The 23,591-nt window shown below is 43.3% G+C and overlaps 1 long non-coding RNA gene across 1 annotated transcript; it reads left to right on the plus strand.

Moving 5' to 3' along the window:
• The first annotated feature begins 12,998 nt into the window (after positions 1–12,998).
• LOC115132697 (uncharacterized) lies at positions 12,999–16,792 on the plus strand. The gene is made up of 2 exons (XR_003864098.2): positions 12,999–13,239; positions 13,495–16,792. It is a non-coding gene; the product is annotated as an uncharacterized LOC115132697 (long non-coding RNA).
• The last annotated feature ends 6,799 nt before the right edge of the window (positions 16,793–23,591 follow it).

A 23,591-nucleotide genomic window follows, 5' to 3' on the forward strand; every position in this document is an offset into this window, starting at 1 on the left:
TTACCTCTGCTGCAGAGGATAAGTTCATTAGAGTTACCAGCCTCAGAAATTGAAGCCCAAATAAATTCTAAACGGAGTTCAAGTAACAGACACATCTCAACATCAACTGTTCAAAGAAGACTGTGTGAATCAGGCCTTCATGGTCGATTTGCTGTAAAGAAACCACTACTAAAGGACACCAATAATAAGAAGAGACTTGCTTGGGCCAAGAAACATGAGCAATGAATATTTGACCAGTGGAAATCTGTTTTGATTGATGAGTCCAAATTTGTAAAAAATTGGTTCCAACCGCCACGTCTTTGTGAGACGCAGAGTTGGTGAACAGATGATCTCCGCATGTGTGGTTCCCACCGTGAAGCATGGAGGAAGAGGGGTTGCTTTGCTGGTGACACTGTCAGTGATTTATTTAGAATTCAAAGCACACTTAATAACCATGGCTACCACAGCATTCTGCAGCCATACACCATTCCATCTGGTTTACGCTTAGTGTGATTATCATTTGTTTTCAACAGGACAATGACCCAACACACCTCCAGGCTGTGTAAGGGCTATTTGACCAAGAAGAAGAGTGATGGAGTGCTGCATCAGATGACCTGGACTCCAGAATCACCCGACCTCAACCCAATTGACATGGTTTGGAATGAGTTGGACCGCAGAGTGAAGAAAAAGCGTCCAACAAGTGCTCAGCATTTGTGTGAACTCCTTCAAGACTGTTGGAAAAGCATTCCAGGTGAAGCTGGTTGAGAGAATGCCAAGAGTGTGCTGTCATTAAGGCAAAGGGTGGCTACTTTGAAGAATCTCAAATATAAATGTATTTTGATTTGTTTAACACCTTTTTGGTTACTACATGATTCCATGTGTTATTTCATGTGTTATATTAAAAATAAAGAAAAACCTTTGAATGAGTAGGTGTGTCCAAACTTTTGACTGGTACTGTAAAGATTGTTTCTCTGACGAGGAGGAGTAGTAGGAAGGATCGGAGGACCAATGCGCAGCGTGGTACATGTTCATATTGCTTACTTTTAATAGAACACTGAAAAGTAGAAAATAACAACGTGAATAAATGAAACAAACGAAACAGTCCCGTGTGGAACAAACACTGACACGGAAAATAATCACCCACAACTCAAAAGTGAAACCAGGCTACCTAAGTATGGTTCTCAATCAGGGACAATGATTGACAGCTGCCTCTGATTGAGAACCATACAAGGCCAAACACAGAAATCCCAAATTATAGAAAAAGGAACATAGACTGCCCACCCCAACTCACGCCCTGACCATACTAAAACAAAGACAAAACAAAGGAACTAAGGTCAGAACGTGACAGGTACTATATATATTTACACACACACCAATCACTCAAATGCGTAATCGACTGATGATGATGATGATGATGATGATGATGATGATGATGATGAGTTGACTCAAACCTCAAGTGGCTGCAGCTGCAGACTTGCAGCAGCCGGCAAGGCTTCTTCCTCTAGCTCCACGTCAGCTACTGTTGCAACATGGTTGTCTCCTTGTTTGCCTCGCTCCCTAGATGGAGTGACATTCTCTGGCTCTTTATAAGCCAGTCAGTACTCTAGTGTACATACCTCATACACCCAGCTAAATATTTGCCTGATAAGGGATCAGCAGAGCTTTATGTAGTAATCAATATGATGATCATAACCGGCTGGTCACAGAGTCTTATCACGGTCTGGTTAATTCAATAAAGCTGCTCAGTGGAAAACAATCCTTTCCTAATCGTAGTCAGTAATCAGCTGAAATATGGTTTAGATCAGAAGTCTCTGAGGAGTTATTTGCAAGTAGAAGACCTGTCGCCCGGTCATCAGGCACTGATTTGATCAATTTATTATTGTTATTTTATTTATTTTTCTATTCTTTACCAGGCAAGGCAATTGAGAACTGCTGGAACATTAAAGTCCATTGTTGGACTTCTAAGTGTTTGATATGGCTGGTCTGTCCCTGCTTGTTGTACTAAACATAAATAACAATCATTTTCTTGAAAGGTCAACATTCCGAAGTTCTAGACCCCCACACATTCTTTGAAACCTGAGAAAATAGATTTTCGTCCTTCCAGAAGAACAACTCAGTTTTTTATTGGCTTTTCTTGTTGGAAAAGAAAAGAGAGACGCCTGCAAATAGACTCCATCAAAAGGACAATATAGTTACTATGCTGAAGTGCACATTCAAAGTTAAGAGCCACTTTATTCACTTGAATATTTCAGTTAAAGCTTTTGGATTATTTCATGTTGGCAGCTGCACATCTCTGTGGATGTAGGAGCTTATTCCATTATGTAGAGTTATTCCATTACGTAGAGTTATTCCATGACGTAGAGTTATTCCATGACGTAGAGTTATTCCATGACGTAGAGTTATTCCATTACGCAGTTATTCCATTACGTAGAGTTATTCCATTACACAGTTATTCCATTATGTAGAGTTATTCCATTACGTAGAGTTATTCCATTACATAGAGTTATTCCATGACGTAGAGTTATTCCATTACGTAGAGTTATTCCATTATGTAGAGTTATTCCATTACGTAGAGTTATTCCATTACGTAGAGTTATTCCATTACGTAGAGTTATTCCAATACGTAGAGTTATTCCATGACGTAGAGTTATTCCATTACGTAGAGTTATTCCATTACGTAGAGTTATTCCATTACGTAGAGTTATTCCATTACATAGAGTTATTCCATTACGTATAGTTATTCCATTACATATAGTTATTCCATTACGTATAGTTATTCCATTACGTAGAGTTATTCCATTACGTAGAGTTATTCCATTATGTAGAGTTACGAGAAGACAGCATTTGATCACCAAAAGATTGTTATTCCCAGATGGGAAAATCCACTATTGAGAGAATCCAGGATATTTATTTCCTCTTTCAACAATATTTATACTATTAAATGCTCAAATTGATGTGGTGCCGGTATTATAAAATGATACGTTAATACCGGTCTAGGCCATTCAAGCACCACTCTCTCTTTCATGGGCCTTATTTCTGGATCCTCTCCAAAGGAACACCTGAAACAAGTTGCTACCAACCATGGTTGCCTGGGGCATCAAGAACAACCATGGGGAATTGTCATATTGTATTTGGGTTGATAGAAAGGAACACATTAAACATTCTCACTGCCAGCTAGAGGTTCCAATTTACATTCCACAAGTCAAGATGTTATACTAAGTAGATTGATAGACCACTCATATCTCAGGAATGGATTCAAGCTCAGTTCTCACAACCATAAGCACTTATGTGAATGATTGGGGCACGTCTGTTTAGTCCAGTTCCCATGAAAACATACGGTATAAAATGAGAATGACTACAGTTGTGTGACGTCTGCTCACACAATGAAGTTGGAGATTGTCTCATATGATTGAGGTTGGTGGTTGGTTGTAGAGATGTGTCCGTGTCAATGTTGTATTGGCTCAGTGTGTGCTCAGACCATGTGGAAACATTATGGGGCCATTGGGGTTCTGATCTCTGGGTTGATTAAGCTCCAAACAAACCAGATCAAGAATGTCTCTCTCTGATGACATCACAGGAGGAAAGCACTACTGAAGTGTGAACAAACAAGCCACACTTCGCTCTTGTTCTGTTGTCAGTGTCACAAAAATACACTATATATACAACAGTATGTGGACACCCCTTCAAATGAGTGGATTCTTCAATTCCAGCCACAACTGTTGCTGACAGGTGTACAAAATTGAGCACACAGCCATGCAATCTCCATAGACAAACATTGGCAGTAGAATGGCCTCACTGAAGAGCTCAGTGACTTTCAACATAGCACCTTCATGGGATTCCACCTTTCCAACAGATTTCTGCCCAGCTAGAGCTGCCCTGGTCAACTGGAAGTGCTGTTATTGTGAAGTGGAAAAGTCTAGGAGCAACAACGGCTCAGCCGCGAAGTGGTAGGCCACACAAGCTCACAGAATGGCACCGCCGAGTGCTGAAGCGCAAGTTCCAAACTTCCTCTAGAAGCAACGACAGCACAATAACTTTTCGTCGGGAGCTTCTTGAAATGGGTTTCCATGGCCCGAGCAGCCGCACACAAGCCTAAGATCACCAGCGTTGGCTGGAGTGATGTAAATCTCGCCGCCATTGGACTCTGGAACAGTGGAAACGCATTCTCTGGAGTGACGAATTCCGCTTCACCATCAGGCAGTCCGACGGACAAATCTGGGTTTGGAGGATGCCAGGGAAACACTACCTGCCCCAATGCATAGTGGCAACTGTAAAGTTTGGTGGAGGAGGAATAATGGTCTGGGGCTGTTTTTCATGGTTTTGGCTAGGCCCCTTAGTTCCACTGAAGGGAAATCTTAATGCTCAAATCATATCAAAGTTTATTTGTCACATGCGCCGCTACAGCATACAATGACATTCTAGATGATTCTGTGCTTCCAACTTTGTGGCAACAGTTTGGGGAAGGCCCTTTCCTGTTTCAGCATGGAAAAGCAAGGTCCATACAGAAATGGTTTGTTGAGATCGGTGTGGAAGAACTTGACTGGCCTGCACAGAGCCCTGACCTCAACCCCATCGAACAACTTTGAGATTAATTGGAATTCCGACTGCGAGCCAGGCCTAATCTCCAAACATCAGTGCCCGATCTCACTAATGCTCTTATGGTTGAATGGAATCAATTCCCCGCAGCAATGTTCCAACATCTAGTGGAAAACCTTACCAGAAGAGTAGAGGCTGTGATAGCTGCAATGGGGGTGTCAGGACTTCTAGGAGTAGTGGGTGTGGAGTCAGGCGCAGAGAGCAGAGGGTTTACGACAATTGTATTTATTCCGGTACAGAAACGGTCACGCCAAAAACATCAGGCGCAACAACTGACCGGCCCAAAAACAGGACCCAAACAGTCCGGAGAAAATACGATAAAAATGCACATCCACAAAATGAACAGAGAAACAAGCCCGCACAAAAGCAGGCGGGTATAACCGGCTTAAATAGCCCTAACCAAAACCCAAACAAGAAACAGGTGTAACCAATAAGACAACTAACAGAAAAGGAAAAGGGGATAGGTGGCAGCTAGTAGACCGGTGACGATGATCACCGAGTGCAGCCCGAACAGGAAGAGGAGCCACCTTCGGTGGGAGTCGTGACAGGGGGGGACCAACTCCATATTATTGACATGATTTTGGACTGAGATGTGCAACGAGCAGGTGTCCACATACTTCTGGTCATGTAGTGTATGTTCCACTATCAAAAGTGCATTTTCCTGAAAATGACAGTGTGACTCGTTCACACATCAGACAGCAGCATGAGACAGCTGCCACATGTCTCTGTTGACCAGAGCCATGTATCTAAATCTATGGCTCTGTTGATGACCTTAAAACAGATAATCACATATCTATTGTGACAGAAAAAGCCAAAAACATAGTGCTTCTGTGTGTGATGCTACAAAAGCTCTAGTCATGTTAGTACTGATTCTAGAATCTAGAGCAGGGCTCTCCAACCCCAATTGTAACTAACCTGATTAAGTTTATCAACCAGCTATTATTAGAATCAGGAGCGCTAGATTAGGGTTGGAGCGAAAACCTACAGGACGGTTTCTCTCCAGAAACAGGATATGGGTTAACCTACAGGGCGGTTTCTCTCCAGAAACAGGATATGGGTTAACCTACAGGACGGTTTCTCTCCAGAAACAGGGTTGGAGTTAACCTACAGGACGGTTTCTCTCCAGAAACAGGATATGGGTTAACCTACAGGACGGTTTCTCTCCAGAAACAGGATATGGGTAAACCTACAGGACGGTTTCTCTCCAGAAACAGGATATGGGTTAACCTACAGGACGGTTTCTCTCCAGAAACAGGGTTGGAGTTAAAACATACAGGACAGTAGCTCTCCAGGAACAGGGTGGAAAGCCCTGGTCTAAAGACTTTCTCTAAAGTTTGGTGGAAACCTGGTTACCAGTTTTTATAGAATGGGAACCCCAGTCTGATAGTTCAAGATAAACCATAAATTGTGGATTTTTCCTCTGTCCTGTTCTGTATCACCTATATCCTCCTCTGTCCTGTTCTGTATCACCTCTATCCTCCTCTGTCCTGGTCTGTATCCCCTCTATCCTCCTCTGTCCTGTTCTGTATCACCTCTATCCTCCTCTGTCCTGTTCTGTATCACCTCTATCCTCCTCTGTCCTGTATGACCTCTATCCTCCTCTGTCCTGGTCTGTGTCCCCTTATAGCCTCCTCTGGTCTGTAGCTCCTCTACCCTCCTCTGGTCTGTGTCCTCTCTATCCTCCTCTGTCCTGGTCTGTATCTCCTTTATCCTCCTCTGTTCTGTATCTCCTCTATCCTCCTCTGTCCTGTTCTGTATCCCCTCTATCCTCCTCTGTCCTGGTCTGTATCTCCTATATCCTCCTCTGTTCTGTATCACCTCTATCCTCCTCTGTCCTGGTCTGTGTCCCCTTATAGCCTCCTCTGGTCTGTAGCTCCTCTATCCTCCTCTGGTCTGTGTCCTCTCTATCCTCCTCTGTCCTGGTCTGTATCTCCTATATCCTCCTCTGTTCTGTATCTCCTCTATCCTCCTCTGTCCTGGTCTGTATCCCCTCTATCCTCCTCTGGTCTGTGTCCCCTATAGCCTCCCCTGTCCTGATCTGTGTCCCCTATAGCCTCCTCTGGTCTGTAGCTCCTCTATCATCCTCTGGTCTGTGTCCTCTCTATCCTCCTCTGTCCTGGTCTGTATCCCCTCTATCCTCCTCTGTCCTAGTCTGTATCCTCTCTATCCCCCTTGGTCTGTATCCTCTCTATCCTCCTCTGGTCTGTATCACCTCTATCCTCCTCTGTCCTGGTCTGTATCCCCTCTATCCTCCTCTGTCCTAGTCTGTATCCCCTCTATCCTCCTCTGTCCTGGTCTGTAACCCCTCTATCCTCCTCTGGTCTGTATCCCCTCTATCCTCCTCTGTCCTAGTCTGTATCCCCTCTATCCTCCTCTGTCCTGGTCTGTATCTCCTATATCCTCCTCTGTTCTGTATCACCTCTATCCTCCTCTGTCCTGGTCTGTGTCCCCTTATAGCCTCCTCTGGTCTGTAGCTCCTCTATCCTCCTCTGATCTGTGTCCTCTCTATCCTCCTCTGTCCTGGTCTGTATCTCCTCTATCCTCCTCTGGTCTGTATCCCCTCTATCCTCCTCTGTCCTAGTCTGTATCCCCTCTATCCTCCTCTGTCCTGGTCTGTAACCCCTCTATCCTCCTCTGGTCTGTATCACCTCTATCCTCCTCTGTCCTGGTCTGTATCCCCTCTATCCTCCTCTGTCCTAGTCTGTATCCCCTCTATCCTCCTCTGGTCTGTATCCTCTCTATCCTCCTCTGGTCTGTATCCTCTCTGTCCTCCTCTGTCCTGGACTGTGTCCCCTATATCCTCCTCTGTCCTGGTCTGTGTCCCCTATATCCTCCTCTGTCCTGGTCTGTATCTCCTATATCCTCCGCTGTCCTGGTCTGTGTCCCCTAGATCCTCCTCTGTCCTGGTCTGTATCCCCTATATCCTCCTCTGTCCTGATCTGTATCCACAGTATCCTTCTCTGTCCTGGTCTGTATCCCCTATATCCTCCTCAGTCCTGGTCTATATCCCCTCTATCCTCCTCTGGTCTGTGTCCCTTATATCCTCCTCTGTCCTGGTCTGTATCTCCTCTATCCTCCTCTGGTCTGTATCCTCTATCCTCATCTGGTCTGTATCCCCTCTCTCCTCTGGTCTGTATCCTCTATCCTCATCTGGTCTGTATCCCCTCTCTCCTCCTCTGGTCTGTATCCTCTATCCTCATCTGGTCTGTATCTCCTATATCCTTCTCTGTTCTGTATCTCCTCTATCCTCCTCTGTCCTGGTCTGTATCCCCTCTATCCTCCTCTGTCCTGGACTGTATCTCCTATATCCTCCTCTGTTCTGTATCACCTCTATCCTCCTCTGTCCTGGTCTGTGTCCCCTTATAGCCTCCTCTGGTCTGTAGCTCCTCTATCCTCCTCTGGTCTGTGTCCTCTCTATCCTCCTCTGTCCTGGTCTGTATCTCCTTTATCCTCCTCTGTTCTGTATCTCCTCTATCCTCCTCTGTCCTGTTCTGTATCACCTCTATCCTCCTCTGTCCTGTATGACCTCTATCCTCCTCTGTCCTGGTCTGTGTCCCCTTATAGCCTCCTCTGGTCTGTAGCTCCTCTATCCTCCTCTGGTCTGTGTCCTCTCTATCCTCCTCTGTCCTGGTCTGTATCTCCTTTATCCTCCTCTGTTCTGTATCTCCTCTATCCTCCTCTGTCCTGTTCTGTATCCCCTCTATCCTCCTCTGTCCTGGTCTGTATCTCCTATATCCTCCTCTGTTCTGTATCCTCTATCCTCCTCTGTCCTGGTCTGTGTCCCCTTATAGCCTCCTCTGGTCTGTAGCTCCTCTATCCTCCTCTGGTCTGTGTCCTCTCTATCCTCCTCTGTCCTGGTCTGTATCTCCTATATCCTCCTCTGTTCTGTATCTCCTCTATCCTCCTCTGTCCTGGTCTGTATCCCCTCTATCCTCCTCTGGTCTGTGTCCCCTATAGCCTCCTCTGTCCTGATCTGTGTCCCCTATAGCCTCCTCTGGTCTGTAGCTCCTCTATCATCCTCTGGTCTGTGTCCTCTCTATCCTCCTCTGTCCTGGTCTGTATCCCCTCTATCCTCCTCTGTCCTAGTCTGTATCCTCTCTATCCCCCTTGGTCTGTATCCTCTCTATCCTCCTCTGGTCTGTATCACCTCTATCCTCCTCTGTCCTGGTCTGTATCCCCTCTATCCTCCTCTGTCCTAGTCTGTATCCCCTCTATCCTCCTCTGTCCTGGTCTGTAACCCCTCTATCCTCCTCTGGTCTGTATCCCCTCTATCCTCCTCTGTCCTAGTCTGTATCCCCTCTATCCTCCTCTGTCCTGGTCTGTAACCCCTCTATCCTCCTCTGGTCTGCATCACCTCTATCCTCCTCTGTCCTGGTCTGTATCCCCTCTATCCTCCTCTATCCTAGTCTGTATCCCCTCTATCCTCCTCTGGTCTGTATCCTCTCTATCCTCATCTGTCCTGTTCTGTATCCTCTCTATCCTCCTCTGGTCTGTATCCTCTCTATCCTCATCTGGTCTGCATCCTCTCTGTCCTCCTCTGTCCTGGACTGTGTCCCCTATATCCTCCTCTGTCCTGGTCTGTGTCCCCTATATCCTCCTCTGTCCTGGTCTGTATCTCCTATATCCTCCGCTGTCCTGGTCTGTGTCCCCTAGATCCTCCTCTGTCCTGGTCTGTATCTACAGTATCCTTCTCTGTCCTGGTCTGTATCCCCTATATCCTCCTCAGTCCTGGTCTGTATCCTCTCTATCCTCCTCTAGTCTATATCCCCTCTATCCTCCTCTGGTCTGTGTCCCTTATATCCTCCTCTGTCCTGGTCTGTATCTCCTCTATCCTCCTCTGGTCTGTATCCTCTATCCTCATCTGGTCTGTATCCCCTCTCTCCTCCTCTGGTCTGTATCCTCTATCCTCATCTGGTCTGTATCCCCTCTCTCCTCCTCTGGTCTGTATCCTCTATCCTCATCTGGTCTGTATCCCCTCTCTCCCCCTCTGGTCTGTATCTCCTCTATCCTCCTCTGGTCTGTGTCCCCTATATCCTCCTCTGTCCTGGTCTGTATCCCCTCTCTCCTCCTCTGGTCTGTATCCTCTATCCTCATCTGGTCTGTATCCCCTCTCTCCTCCTCTGGTCTGTATCTCCTCTATCCTCCTCTGGTCTGTATCCCCTCTCTCCTCCTCTGGTTTGTATCCCCTCTATCCTCCTCTGTCCTGGACTGTATCCCCTATACCCTCCTATATCCTGGTCTGTATTCTCTATATCCTCCTCTGTCCTTGCCTGTATCCTCTCTATCCTCCTCTGGTCTGGTCTGTATCCCCTCTATCCTCCTCTGTCCTGGTCTGTGTCCCCTATATCCTCATCTGTCCTATTCTGTATCCTCTCTATGTTCCTCTGGTCTGTATCTCATCCATCCTCCTCTGGTCTGTGTCTCCTTCCTCTGACACTGCCTAGTATAGAGGTCCTGGATGGCAGGAAACTTGGCCCCGGTGATGTTCTGGGCCATTCACACTACCCTCTGTAGCGCCTTGCGGTCGGAGGCCGAGCATTTGCTATACCAGGCAGTGATGCTATACCAGTCAGGATCTCCTGAGGGGGAATAGTTTTTGTTGTGCCCTTTTCATGACTGTTTTGGTGTGCTTGGACCATGTTAGTTTGTTGGTGATGTGGACACCAAGGAATTTGAATCACTCAACCTGCTCCACTGCAGCCCTGTCGATGAGAATGGGGGAGTGCTCTGTCCTCTTTTTCCTGTAGTCCACAATCATCTCCTTTGTCTTGATAACGTTGAGGGAAAGGTTGTTGTTCTGGCTCCACACGGCCAGGTCTCTGACCTCCTCCCTATAGGCTGTCTCGTCGTTGTCGGTGATCAGGCCTACCACTATTGTGTCAACTGGTGTTGGAGTCGTGCAGTCATGAGTGAACAGGGACTACAGGAGGGGACTGAGCACTCACCCCTGAAGGGCCCCTGTGTTGAGAATCAGTGTGGCGGGTGTATTTTTACCTACCCTTACCACCTGGGGGCGGCCCGTCAGATAGTCCAGGATCCAGTTGCAGAGGGAGGTGTTTAGTCCCAGGGTCCATAGCTTATGGTGCGGAACATTGAACTGTAGTCACTGAATAACATTCTCACGTAGGTGTTCCTTTTGTCCAGGTGGGAAAGGGCAGTGTGGAGTGCAGTAGAGATTGCATCATCTGTGGATCTGTTGGGGCGGTATGCAAATTGGAGTGTGTTTAGGGTTTCTGGGATAATGGTGTTGATGTGAGCCATGACCAGCCTTTCAAAGCGCTATGGGTGCCACGGGTCAGTATTCATTTAGGCAGATTACCTTAGTGCTCTTGGGCACAGGCACTATGCTGGTCTGCTTAAAATATGTTGGTGTTTGTTACGCACACCTCTTGGAGGAGGGAACGCAACACCCTGCTACACTCAACTCCCCGTGGAGTGAAAGAGGTATGTGACTGTAGGTGCGGATAAGGATGCCAGAGGCAGAGAATTTTACTGTTAACAGGGAATTTATTCCTTCACACAGTAATTTGGGGAAAGGGGGCTGGACGGAACCAAAGCAAAGAAAGTAAAAGAGCCCCTCTCCTACCTTATCTGTTCTATCCTGCGTATAACGTATATCCAGCCAGCTGTATGTTGATAGTGTTGACGTTGAGCCACGACTCCATGAAGCATAAGATTTTACAGTTTTGAATGTCCCGTTTGTAGTTTAAACTTCCGCGTAGGTCGTCTATTTTATTGAACAAAGATTGCATGTTTGCTAGCAGAATGGAAGGAAGCGAGGGTTTATTCGATTGCCTTCGAATTCTCAGAAGGCAGCCTGCCCTCCGACCCCCTTTTCTCTGCCTCCTCTTCATTCAAATCACAGGGATCTGGGCCTGTTCCCGGGAAAGCAGCATATCGTTCGCGTCGGGCTCGTCAGACTCGTTAAAGGAAAATAATTATTCTGCCAGTCCATGGCGAGTAATCGCAGTCCTGATGTCCAGAAGTTATTTTCGGTCATAAGAGACAGTAGGAGCAACATTATGTACAAAATAAGTTAAAAAATAAGTTACAAACAACGCAAATAAGCAAACAAAAAAACAATTGGTTGGGGGCACGTAAAACGTCTGCCTTCTTCTCCGGCGCCATTTTATTCCTCTTCACACCTGGTTTTCATCAAGAAGAAAGATCTGTTTGTCAGTCAATGTGCTTATCTGTCGCTGGTGGGACACACACACACAGACACCACACACTAACCCCAACGCCTAAGATGTGGATGCATGAATTCTCAGATTCGATAACAGATCCTATGACGATATCTTCACTGATTTCCACCCAACCTGATCTGAGGTTGGCTCACTGCTTTGACGCTCCATCCGTTCTTTGCCTTATCTGAAAAGCTTCAAGTCAATCCTATCTTTCTGACATATTTTGTGAAGACAAATGGGATGTGGGCTATGAAAAATAACAGTATGTACCAGGTACCATAAGGCACAAACTACCTGCTGGGATCATCATGTACACACTTAGAAAAAAGTTGCTATCTAGAACCGTAAAAGGTTATTCGGCTGTCCCCATAGGAGAATCGTTTGAAAAAACCTTTTTGGTTGTAGGTAGAACCCTTTTGGTAAAGCTACCTGGAACCTTAAAAAGGTTATTCTATGGGGACAGCAAAATAACTATTTTGCAACCATTTTCTCTAAGAGTGTATCTACAAACACAAACCTAACATCTGATCCTTGAGTAATGCTTTAGAGCCAGTGCCTTGGTTGTGGGCTGCAAACTATAAAACATTATGCTTAGTACAGAATGTTCAGTATGTGTGCATTCATATACAGTAGGTACAAGCTAAACAATGAATTAGCTGGCCACATGTTCTGCTCATGTTCATTTATCTCTTTCTTCATTTGCAACCCATCTGGAGCACAGCTGTTTATGTACTCTTTATGGAAAGAGTGAGTGTCTCCAGGAGACTCCATCTTCTTGATAACCTGTAGTCTGCGTGCTGTCTGGGATGTTACAGGTCATAACTCTAGTGCCGTTTGAATGACGGTACCACGTACTAGCCGACCCAGACAGGTCATTCTGGTTCGTTGGAACCTAAAACATCCTCCCTTAATCAGTCCATCTCAGATATTCTTAGAAAACTGCATATATCTTGACTTTCCCTGTGGAAACGGATTCCATGTTTAAATGGTCTCTTTTTGACATGGTCTCTCTTTTGTCTTTTAGTTGAATTATTTTCTTCCATATTGAATGCACTTAGCTAGCTAAAAATAGTGGAATAGGCCTTCTATATTTTGAACTGTTGTGACCAAACATATGGTGAGTGATGTCATGGTCATACAATATAAAGCACATTTAAATAGTTTATTTCTCTCAGTAAGGAACAATTAAAACAATTAAAGGAATGACTCATTGTTTGTCCCCTTTGAGTTTATTTTTAAGTGGTGTTTGTAGTTCTTGGTAGTTATCTTGGTGTATTTTCTTACATAAGTGGAACTTGAAAGCAGAACCTGCAAGCAATTTCATTGCCGGGAGAATGCTGCAACATTTAAACCACACCGCAGAGCAGACAGGATCATTTTCATTTCATGTCCTTCTCTATCTGAGTGTGAACTGAGCCGTTTACAGGAAACCTTATTGACATTCTCCCCAGTGACGAGCGTTGGCGTATTCCTTTAGGTACAAATCTGTATTCTTAATAGTGCTTCTACATCTGTATTGCTAGTTTGTTGGGGTTTTAGTCTGGGTTTCTGTATAAGCACTTTGTGACATCTGCTGATGTAAAAAGGACTTTATAAATACATTTTGATTGATTTGATTATTTTTTTGGATTATTTTCTTTCGGAGAGTGTGATATCACTGTTTTGTAGATGGCTGGTGTGTAAATTCATTCACTGTCTTGTCAATTGTGTGTGTGTGTGTGTGTGTATTCAGCGCTACAGAACGGGCCTGTTTTTGAGACATCTCAGGCTACACTACAATGGGCCATAGAAACCCAATGAGACACAGCAGGCTGACTTCCACTGACCACGCTGAGCTGATGGCTATTAGTTCTCTGTGTAGAGCTAAAGGTGTTCTCACTACATAAGTAACAGTCACATGAATAGAAACTGAACTTTTACATATGTATCCCACGCTTCAGGGTGATCCTTACATGTTTAATGGAATGAGAAAAGACACCCAGGGGTTTCGTTTAGAACTCCCCAAACTCTGTTGAGGTTCTGGAATTACAACGGCTCTTCTGGTGTCTGGAATTACAACGGCTCTTCTGGTGTCTGGAATTACAACGGCTCTTCTGGTGTCTGGAATTACAACGGCTCTTCTGGTGTCTGGAATTACAACGGCTCTTCTGGTGTCTGGAATTACAACGGCTCTTCTGGTGTCTGGAATTACAACGGCTCTTCTGGTGTCTGGAATTACAACGGCTCTTCTGGTGTCTGGAATTACAACGGCTCTTCTGGTGTCTGGAATTACAACGGCTCTTCTGGTGTCTGGAATTACAACGGCTCTTCTGGTGTCTGGAATTACAACGGCTCTTCTGGTGTCTGGAATTACAACGGCTCTTCTGGTGTCTGGAATTACAACGGCTCTTCTGGTGTCTGGAATTACAACGGCTCTTCTGGTGTCTGGAATTACAACGGCTCTTCTGGTGTCTGGAATTACAACGGCTCTTCTGGTGTCTGGAATTACAACGGCTCTTCTGGTGTCTGGAATTACAACGGCTCTTCTGGTGTCTGGAATTACAACGGCTCTTCTGGTGTCTGGAATTACAACGGCTCTTCTGGTGTCTGGAATTACAACGGCTCTTCTGGTGTCTGGAATTTTTTTTGTTAGTTTTCTTCTGACTCTCTTGACAGAGTTGGACATGAATGTATGTGTTGGCTAAAGCTTTTTGTTTGATTTGAAAATACAGCTTGTCATGTGTTGCTGAAAGAGTTTAAAATGTTGTACATAGCAGGAAAGTCATCCTGCAACAGGTTGATCAAATTAAGATCCTACATCTGTATTGGGCAATGATTGAACAATGAACTATATTTGAACTCACTAGCAGCTGCAAGTTCCAAATACATACTGTTGATGACTGTTGTAGATTATTCTAAGGTTGCTATGTACCGTATATCTTAGGTCAGCTAACAGTCAATAGCCTTCCACACTGAGAGTTTATTCTGTTTGTTTGTCAATATTATTCATTTCAATGTCAAGAGTAGAGGACAGGGGAATGTATGTTGGCTTCCAATTAGCCCTACTTACTGGACATAGACGCCATTTCAACTTCTAGTTTTGATTTACATTTGTTTGAGTTATCAAGAAATGTAAATTCAAGGTGAAATCATGTCATTGCATGAAAACAATAGGAAATTCCCTTTTACGTTGATGACTTTGACTCAACATCATCACATATCATTTTTGTTGTTGAAATGATTCAAAAACCATGTTGATTCAACCAGTTCAGCAGAGAGGAAGTGGTGAGGTTGGAAAATAACACTTAATGCTTATTTAGCTAGTGAGGCTATAGCTATAGGGTTCTTGCATATATATATATGGTACTGTATATATGGTAATGTATATATGCTAATTAATTACTTAAAGATCATACAATGTGATTGTCTGGATTTTTGTTTTAGATTCCGTCTCTCACAGTTGAAGTGTACCTATGATAAAAATGGCAGGCCTCTACATGCTTTGTAAGTAGGAAAACCTGCAAAATTGGCAGTGTATCAAATACTTGTTCTCCCCACTGTATATATATATATAACCAGTACCAGTCAAAACTTTGGACACACCTACTCATTCCAGGCTTTTTCTTTATTTGTACTATTTTCTACATTGTAGAATAATAGTGAAGACATCAAAACTATGAAATAACACATGGAATCATATAGTAACCAAAAAATATATTTTATATTCTTCAAAGTAGCCACCAACTCCAAATAGGCCTTGATGACAGCTTGGCACACTCTTGGCATTGTCTCAACCAGCTTCACCTGGAATGCTTTTCCAATGGTCTTGAAGGAGTTCCCACAAATGCTGAGCACTTGGCTGCTTTTCCTTCACTCTGCGGTCCAATTAATCTCAAACCATCTCAGTTGGGTTGGGGTCGGGTGATTGTAAAGACCAGTTCATCTGATGCAGCACTCCATCTCTCTCCTTCTTGATCAAATAGCCCTTACACAGCCTGGAGGTGTGTTGGGTTATTGTCCTGTTGAAAAACAAATGATAGTCCCACTAAGCGTAAACCAGATGGGATGGCGATTGTTGCATAATTCTGTGGTAGCAATGCTGGTTAAGTGTGCCTTGAATTCTATATAAATCACCAACAGTGTCACCAGCAAATCACCATCACACCTCCTCCTCCATGCTTCACGGTGGGAACCACACATGCAGAGATCATCCGTTCACCAACTCTGCGTCTCACAAAGATACGGCGGTTAGAACCAAAAATCTCAAATTTGGACTTCCAATGGTCTAATGTCCATTTTTCGTATTTCCTGGCCCAAGCAAGTCTCTTCTTGTTATTGGTGTCCTTTAGTAGTGGTTTCTTTGCAGCAATTCAACCACGAAGGCCTGATTCATGCAGTTACCTCTGAACAGTTGATGTTGAGATGTGTCTGTACTTGAACTATGTGAAGCATTTATTTGGGCTTCAATTTCTGAGGCGGGTAATTCTAATGAACTTTTCCTCTGCAGCAGAGGTAACTATGGGTCTCCCTTTTCTGTGGCGGTCCTCATGAGAGACAGTTTCATCATAGCGCTTGATTGTTTTTGTGACTGCACATGAAGAAACTTTTAAAGTTGGTGAAATTTTCCAGATTGACTGACCTTTATGTCTTAAAGTAATGATGTACTGTTGTTTCTCTTTGCTTATTTGAGATGTTCTTGCCATAATATGGACGTGGTCTTTCTCAAACCAAGCTGCTTACCTATTGCAGATTCAGTCTTCCCAGCCTGGTGCAGGTCTACAATTTTGTTTCTGGTGTCCTTTGACAGCTCTTTGGTCTTGGCCATAGTGAAGTTTGGAGTGTGACTGTTTGAGGTTGTGGACAGGTGTCTTTTATACTGATAACAAGTTCAAACAGGTGCCATTAATACAGGTAACGAGTGGAGGACAGAGGAGCCTCTTAAAAGAAGAAGTTACAGGTCTGTGAGAGCCAGAAATCTTGCTTGTTTGTAGATGACCAAATACTTATTTTCCACCATAATTTGCAAATAAATTCATAAAAAAATCTTACAATGTGATTTTCTGGATTTTTTTTCTCATTTTGTCTGTCATAGTTGAAGTGTACCTATGATGAAAATTACAGGCCTCTCTCATCTTTTTAAGTGGGAGAACTTGCACAATTGGTGGCTGACAAAAGAAAATTTTTGCCCCACTGTGTATGTATATATATATATATTTCATTGTTTTGCACATGCAGGACTTCAGGTGAGATTGTTCTTTACAGAGTCAAGTATATTTGTCCAGGCCTCAATTGTTCCTTGACTAGCACCATTAATTATCTCTGTCGATACATCTAATGGTATGACTTCTAATAGTAACTGTATCTACTGGTTAAATGGGAGAGAGTTAATAGCAGTGCTGTCTGTCAGCAGTAATCTTCTCTGATTGATTGAGAGATTCAAGGGGCTGTTATTGTTATGTAACATAATAGATGAAAGCATTGAATATTTCGATGAATTTTGTAACTTTTCCCCAGAAGCATTTAACTGCAGTGCACTCCCACATCATATGAAGGAATGTGTCTGACTGATTTAGGGGACACAGTGAACCGTTTGGAGTTGGGGCCGATTTAATCGTAAAACGTTTCCTTTGTCTTAAATACAATCTGTGAACAAACTTCAAATGTATAAATTGTTGGTTCGGGATGCCAAGGTCATATTTTTCCATATTCTGTTCCAGTTAAAGCAAGGTTCAGATTCAATTATATCTTTGGACCACACTTTTTCAATGGCTAGTTCAAAATATGAGTTTTCCGAAAGAGGTTTATATATTATAGTGATCAGTCTTTTAGGAGCCCAGATAGTTTATTTATAAATCCCATCATTGGATGTTTCAGTAATTGGGTGTCCCAGGGGACTCCATAGACCAGCATAGCTGTTCTAAATTGTAAATACAGAAAAAAGGAGTTGCCTGGTAATGTGTTTGCGTCTTTAGATTTTGGAATGTTCTCAAACCATTGCTGTCCATGATATCGGTAAGGGTACGGATTCCACATCTGGAGCATTGGGGTGATGCAAAAGGCCGCCCTCAAGATCGCAAGGCATTATTGTGAAATATTGGAGTATGGGCGTGCCATTTTGATTCCCAGTTACATTGTTTTTCAATTTTGCGGCAAATAGAAATTGTGTGAGCAATAATGGGACCAAAGCATAGTTTACATTGTTTAAGGGACATATCAGTGAAGACCACCTCTTCCAGGGCAATAGCAGCCACCACCGTTCTGTATATACTCAGCCAGGGTATGTCTAAACCAATTTGATGCGTACCCTTCTCATGTGAAAAGGAAAAGTGAAGAAATAGGGCTACGTCCCAAATGGCACCCTATCTTTTAACCATGGCCCACACATTAGGGCTTCGGTCAAAGTAGTGCATGTAGGGTACAGGGTGCCATTTGGGTCACAGTATAGGACCTGATGTAATTAAGAAAAGAGGAAACACAGCGCCCCTCTTCATGATTGAGGAAAGCAAACATTTTTCCGGATTTTGTCAAGGGACGTCAGGGTTGAGCTTCCAGAGCCTGATGTTGTCAGACGTTTGGACAGCTGGCTCTGCTCTGGCTCTGGCTCTGCTCTGGCTCTGCTCTGGCTCTGGCTCTGCTCTAGCTCTGCTCTGGCTCTGCTCTGGCTCTGGCTCTGCTCTAGCTCTGGCTCTGCTCTAGCTCTGCTCTAGCTCTGCTCTGGCTCTGGCTCTGCTCTAGCTCTGCTCTGGCTCTGGCTCTGCTCTGGCTCTGCTCTGGCTCTGCTCTGGCTCTGGCTCTGCTCTAGCTCTGCTCTGGCTCTGCTCTAGCTCTGCTCTAGCTCTGCTCTGGCACTGCTCTGGCTCTGCTCTAGCTCTGCTCTGGCTCTGGCTCTGCTCTGGCTCTGCTCTGGCTCTGCTCTGGCTTTGCTCTGGCTCTGCTCTAGCTCTGCTCTGGCTCTGCTCTGGCTCTGCTCTAGCTCTGCTCTGGCTCTGCTCTGGCTTTGCTCTGGCTCTGCACTGGCTCTGGAGCTTCTGAGCTGATGATGTGGCTAGATTAGAAAAGTCTGGTTATATAACGATAACTGTTGCTAGCTCAACACAGCTCTCACTGCCTCTGGACGACAGAGGGTCTAAAGAGAAGAGAAAGAGGGGGCGGGGGGGTAAAGATGGAGACTTATGGTGTGACACTGGCTCCATCAGCACTATTTTGCTTTCCTTCTCATTCAGGGAAAATTAGTCATGTATTGTTCCACCATGTTTTCCTTGGTGCCTTAGATCCAGTGTAACATCAAACAGACCTTAGGAATGGAACGGTGGAATCAGTAGTGTAAGACAGGAGAGAGTGTAGTTTGTTATGTCTCCACAGCCTTTCTAGTCACATCTGAAACAGGGTCGACCTTGAGGTTTTTCCGGGATAGAAGAGAACGTGTTCTCCTGTGAGGGTGTCCAGTTCTTCAGTTTGTTAATGTTGAACTGATTCTCTTCCGCTCTCTTCCCCGTTGTGTGCCTTTGTTTTGGTTGACACATTCTCAAGGCCGTGTGATCGTTGGCAGAGTAGCGAAGTATTCCTTTACAAATCTGCATTTGTTAAACACTTCAACACTTCCATGATTTCTGGGAAATGCAGTCATTTCTTGTTAGATGTTTGCTTGAGAAAATGTGAAATCCATGGGCTTGGCCTATTTGCACGTTACAATGACATTTGTTTCTAAATAACTAAAAGTATAAATGTAATGAATATAAGTCTATTTACTCTGGGTGCTACCACACCTATAAACTCATATTGGAAGTTTATATGAAATGAAGCCTGTATTTCAAGGTTCAGAGATCAGCTTGAGTCTGCATCACGAGGCAGGCGATGCTTTAGCAATGACGCTAGCTAATGCATTGTGTTTTATGCCCCGCTCATAATGCAAAGTACAGCCGCCGATGGACACACACACACACACACAAAATAAGCTGAATTTGTTTGCCTTGCAGATGTTTAATGGGGATATTAAAAGCAGAGAAAACAAATATTTGATCCTGTTATGAATTCAATAATGAAAATGTGCTAAGTTTGTCTCAAGGAGTCAGAGTTCCTACAGGTGACTAAAACATCTCATGAAATGTAATTAATCATATGGGCCATGTTGCTGACTTTGTAACACCAACATGCTCCAGAAACAACATTTGCAGCCTGCCAAGCTTTTGGTCTTTTCTGGCTTTCACTGGTGAGTGTCTTGAGGAAAGTGGAAAAACAGACAGTCATAAGGTTGCTGGTAAACTTTTTAACAATGTCTAAAATATCAACTATTTTGGGTTATACTGGAAAAGTTCACTTTACAAACTTTATTGAGTCATTTTTAGCAATCTGATCAGCATGGATAAGTTCCTCCTTAGAGAATTACATGACTACACAGTTTGCATTGTCAGACATGGTTATCATTGCTGTCTTCTATATGACCAGAGTTACACACAGAGATAGAGCCATACAGGAAGTACTTTTTGAGATGTCCGTTTTTTTCAGATACCATTTTGATGTCTCTGCGTGCAGTTTGAAGTTAGCATATCGTAAATCTATTGTAATTGCTGGTTGTCTCCCAGTACAATAGCCAGCTCCCCCTTCAAAAGCATGGAAATAGACCTAACTACTTGAAAGCTGAGTGGATGGTCATTTATAGTTTTACACAGCTATACATAGTAATCTATCCTTATACATTTGTTAATTTGACTGATAATCAAAATAATCAAGATTCAATCCACTTCCTCGTTCTGTCCAGTTGTCGAGATCGCACCGTTGTATCTGTGAGTGAGTGCACGGACAGTGCCATTGAGACAGATACAATGTTGTGATCTCTATACATTTCTATGTAAGATAATTGCATCAGAGAATTGATTAGATAACATCTTCAGATATCAGACAGCACCCACTGGGCACAACTGGTTGAATCAACATTGTTTCAATGTAATTTGTCAACATATTGTGACATGGAATCTATATGGAAAATATTGCTTCTTTTTTTTAAGTAATCAATGTAAACTGTTGTTTTGAGCTTGAAATTTCAACCAGAGGATTATGTCATCATGATAACCAAATGTCAACATAGACAAGCCAACATCTGGCTTTTTTATATCCACTATCAGATACAAAAAAATTGTTGTCTGTGCAGGACCTTCAGCTAGAGAATTGATCTATGTACAGCTACCCTTTGGTCTCCCAATCCAAGGTTTTAACCAAACCCAGCCCTGATTAACTATGATATTTTTCAATGACTATTGCCAATGTGCTACCGTGAGAATGATTGTTGAGAAATTTCCACTTAAAAACAAAATACATTCACTGTTGCTATTGAAGTCATTCCAGAGGGTAGGTTTAACAGAGCAAATTAAATGTGACCATACTAAATCAGCAACTAGGATATTTAGGCCTATATAACATTTGCAACATCATCAACAGCAATTGTTAGAATTCAAACCAGAATTCAACTAAATAATAGACAATACAATAGACCTAGGATTTGAAGCTATGGTTGATTTGAAATGTAATGATATTAAGTGATATTGAATTGTGTTTGGTTGTCAACACAACCAAATAGCAACATTTGAAGGAGATGTATCTTCTGCTTGGATAGTTCTACATCTGTGTCACTGACTTAGTCTGGCTTTAATTCCAGTTTGTCTATAGATTAAAAATGTGTATGTTGGATTCACGTTTCCATCTCCACCAAAAGTCTAAGTTAAAGAATTGGGCAAATTCAAGTCAAACTTTATTTAAAGTGCATCAACGTCTCCAACTCAACCAAAAATAAAAGTTAAATAATGGGATTAAGCCAGTGGCTCAAATGTAACTATCCAAGCAGTAGATACATCTCCTTTAAATGTTGATGTTTGGTTGAGTAACACATCCATGGCCACATTTGGAGGTTACTATAACTATACATTTCTTCTTACGTAACCATAAAAAGCGTGCATCTTCACCATAGCATGCAGAGGTCATCGCAGGTCTGTGGAGATCTTCACAATTGCTGTAAAAATCTGCGCATAATCTCGAACGGCATTGATCACTTGCAGCATGCACTTTTAATGTAATCTCTACTGCAATCCAGGACATGGTTCTGCTATTACTGTAGATGAAGTACAGTGATATCACAGTAATCTGTTGTATAAATAAACAAAATATCTGACATTGTATTCCCATTTGAATTTTGCTGTGATTTTAAATGGTTGGATGTGCTTTGATAGACATTTGGGTGAAACTAAACCAAAAATCAGATGTTTTTCCATTGGAATTTGGTTGTGCTTTTAGATGGTTGAAATCAGAGTGATAACACATTGGAAATTCCACTAACCTTTGGTTGTCTTTTTAAGTGGGTGAAAATAGGTTGTAATCTCATTGATCAACGTCTCTACCAAATGATTATACAATTATCCACGTTGAAAATATGTTGTGTACCCAGTGGGCAGCTTTCACAGTCACAATGAACCTATCATCAGCCTCGCATATGGCCGCCATGAGGCATTGGCGAGACAACAACAGCACATGACACAATGCACCGAGACTCATGAGGTAGACCAGAGTATTTTCACTGTGCTGTTTTCCCCAACGTTTGCTAGGATTCAGGAATGCTATGTTGATTCCTATTCAATTTGGTGCATACTTGAAGCCCTGGGATACATTCAAGAGGACAAATTATTCTCAGCAGTCATCTTCTAACGTGATGTTTTATCAACTTATTATGGCTTCTCTGGACATAACTCCCCATATCCCTTCCAGAATGAACCTTATGTTATGGCTAGTCTCTCGTGACAGACGAGATGGCCCGACCAGCGCACACACAATATTTGGTTCTGGGTGCCGAGATTATATGATAGTTAACTTTTATTTATATGAGCAACTTGTACACTCAACTGAAATCAGTTTGCAAGGGTTAGGCTTACGGCTTCTGAAACTTTAACAATTGACATTGACATGCTGACAGACACACACATCCATAAATTACACATTAACACACAGTAAACATCCATAACATAGCATTCAAGTCTTACATCGATCAACTGTCATGGCGCTAACATGTTTTGTACTCTGGCAGGACACTTGGTCAGGGCTCTGGATTCCAGACGGACTTCAAACTCACTGTTGATTTACCCCACGGGAAATTCCTTCTCAGATCAATCCCAAAGGCTCAGATAAGGACAAATGTGTGCTTTGGAGGAAAAATAGTATCTCGTAACAGATGATGAGAACCAATGTGTTCTTTGGAGGAAAAATAGTATCTCGTAACAGATGTTAATATCCTAAATAGAGTAGCTGGCCACTAAGTCTCTTAGTCCTTCTTTTAAACATATTTGTTGTGTGCCTTATGTTATTTAGCTAGGACAGTGAAGAGGAGACAGGAAAGATAGCAATAGTTCAGAAGGGCAGTGGTTCAGATTCAAACTCATGCCGGCACTTCTCAAATCTCTCCTCTGGGACCCCCAGATGTTTCACAATTTAGTTGTAGCCCTGAACTAACTCACGTGATTCACCTAGTCAAGGGCATGTTGATAAGTTGAAAAGTTTAATCAGGTGTGCTAGCTCTGTGTCGTGACGTTGTATTAGTTCATGTGACGACTGTTGCTCATCGAATGATTACAAGTTTCTAATTGCGTGATTAACTGAATCAAGCAATTATTAACTCATTAACCTGGGGCACCATGGGAAAACTACTTTTTATTGAGTTTCTATTTCCCAAATTAACTCAAAGAATATCAGAATATCGATTTTACAACAGCTGCTAATTAACCAGTTACCTCTTACAATCTCGTTCTCAACGTCGTATAGGCCGTGAATCTGCACGGACCCGGGTCTCACCAATGAGTTCGTACCACACCA

The sequence above is a fragment of the Oncorhynchus nerka genome, linkage group LG7 (genome assembly GCF_034236695.1).
Source record: "Oncorhynchus nerka isolate Pitt River linkage group LG7, Oner_Uvic_2.0, whole genome shotgun sequence".
Lineage (NCBI taxonomy): Eukaryota > Metazoa > Chordata > Actinopteri > Salmoniformes > Salmonidae > Oncorhynchus > Oncorhynchus nerka.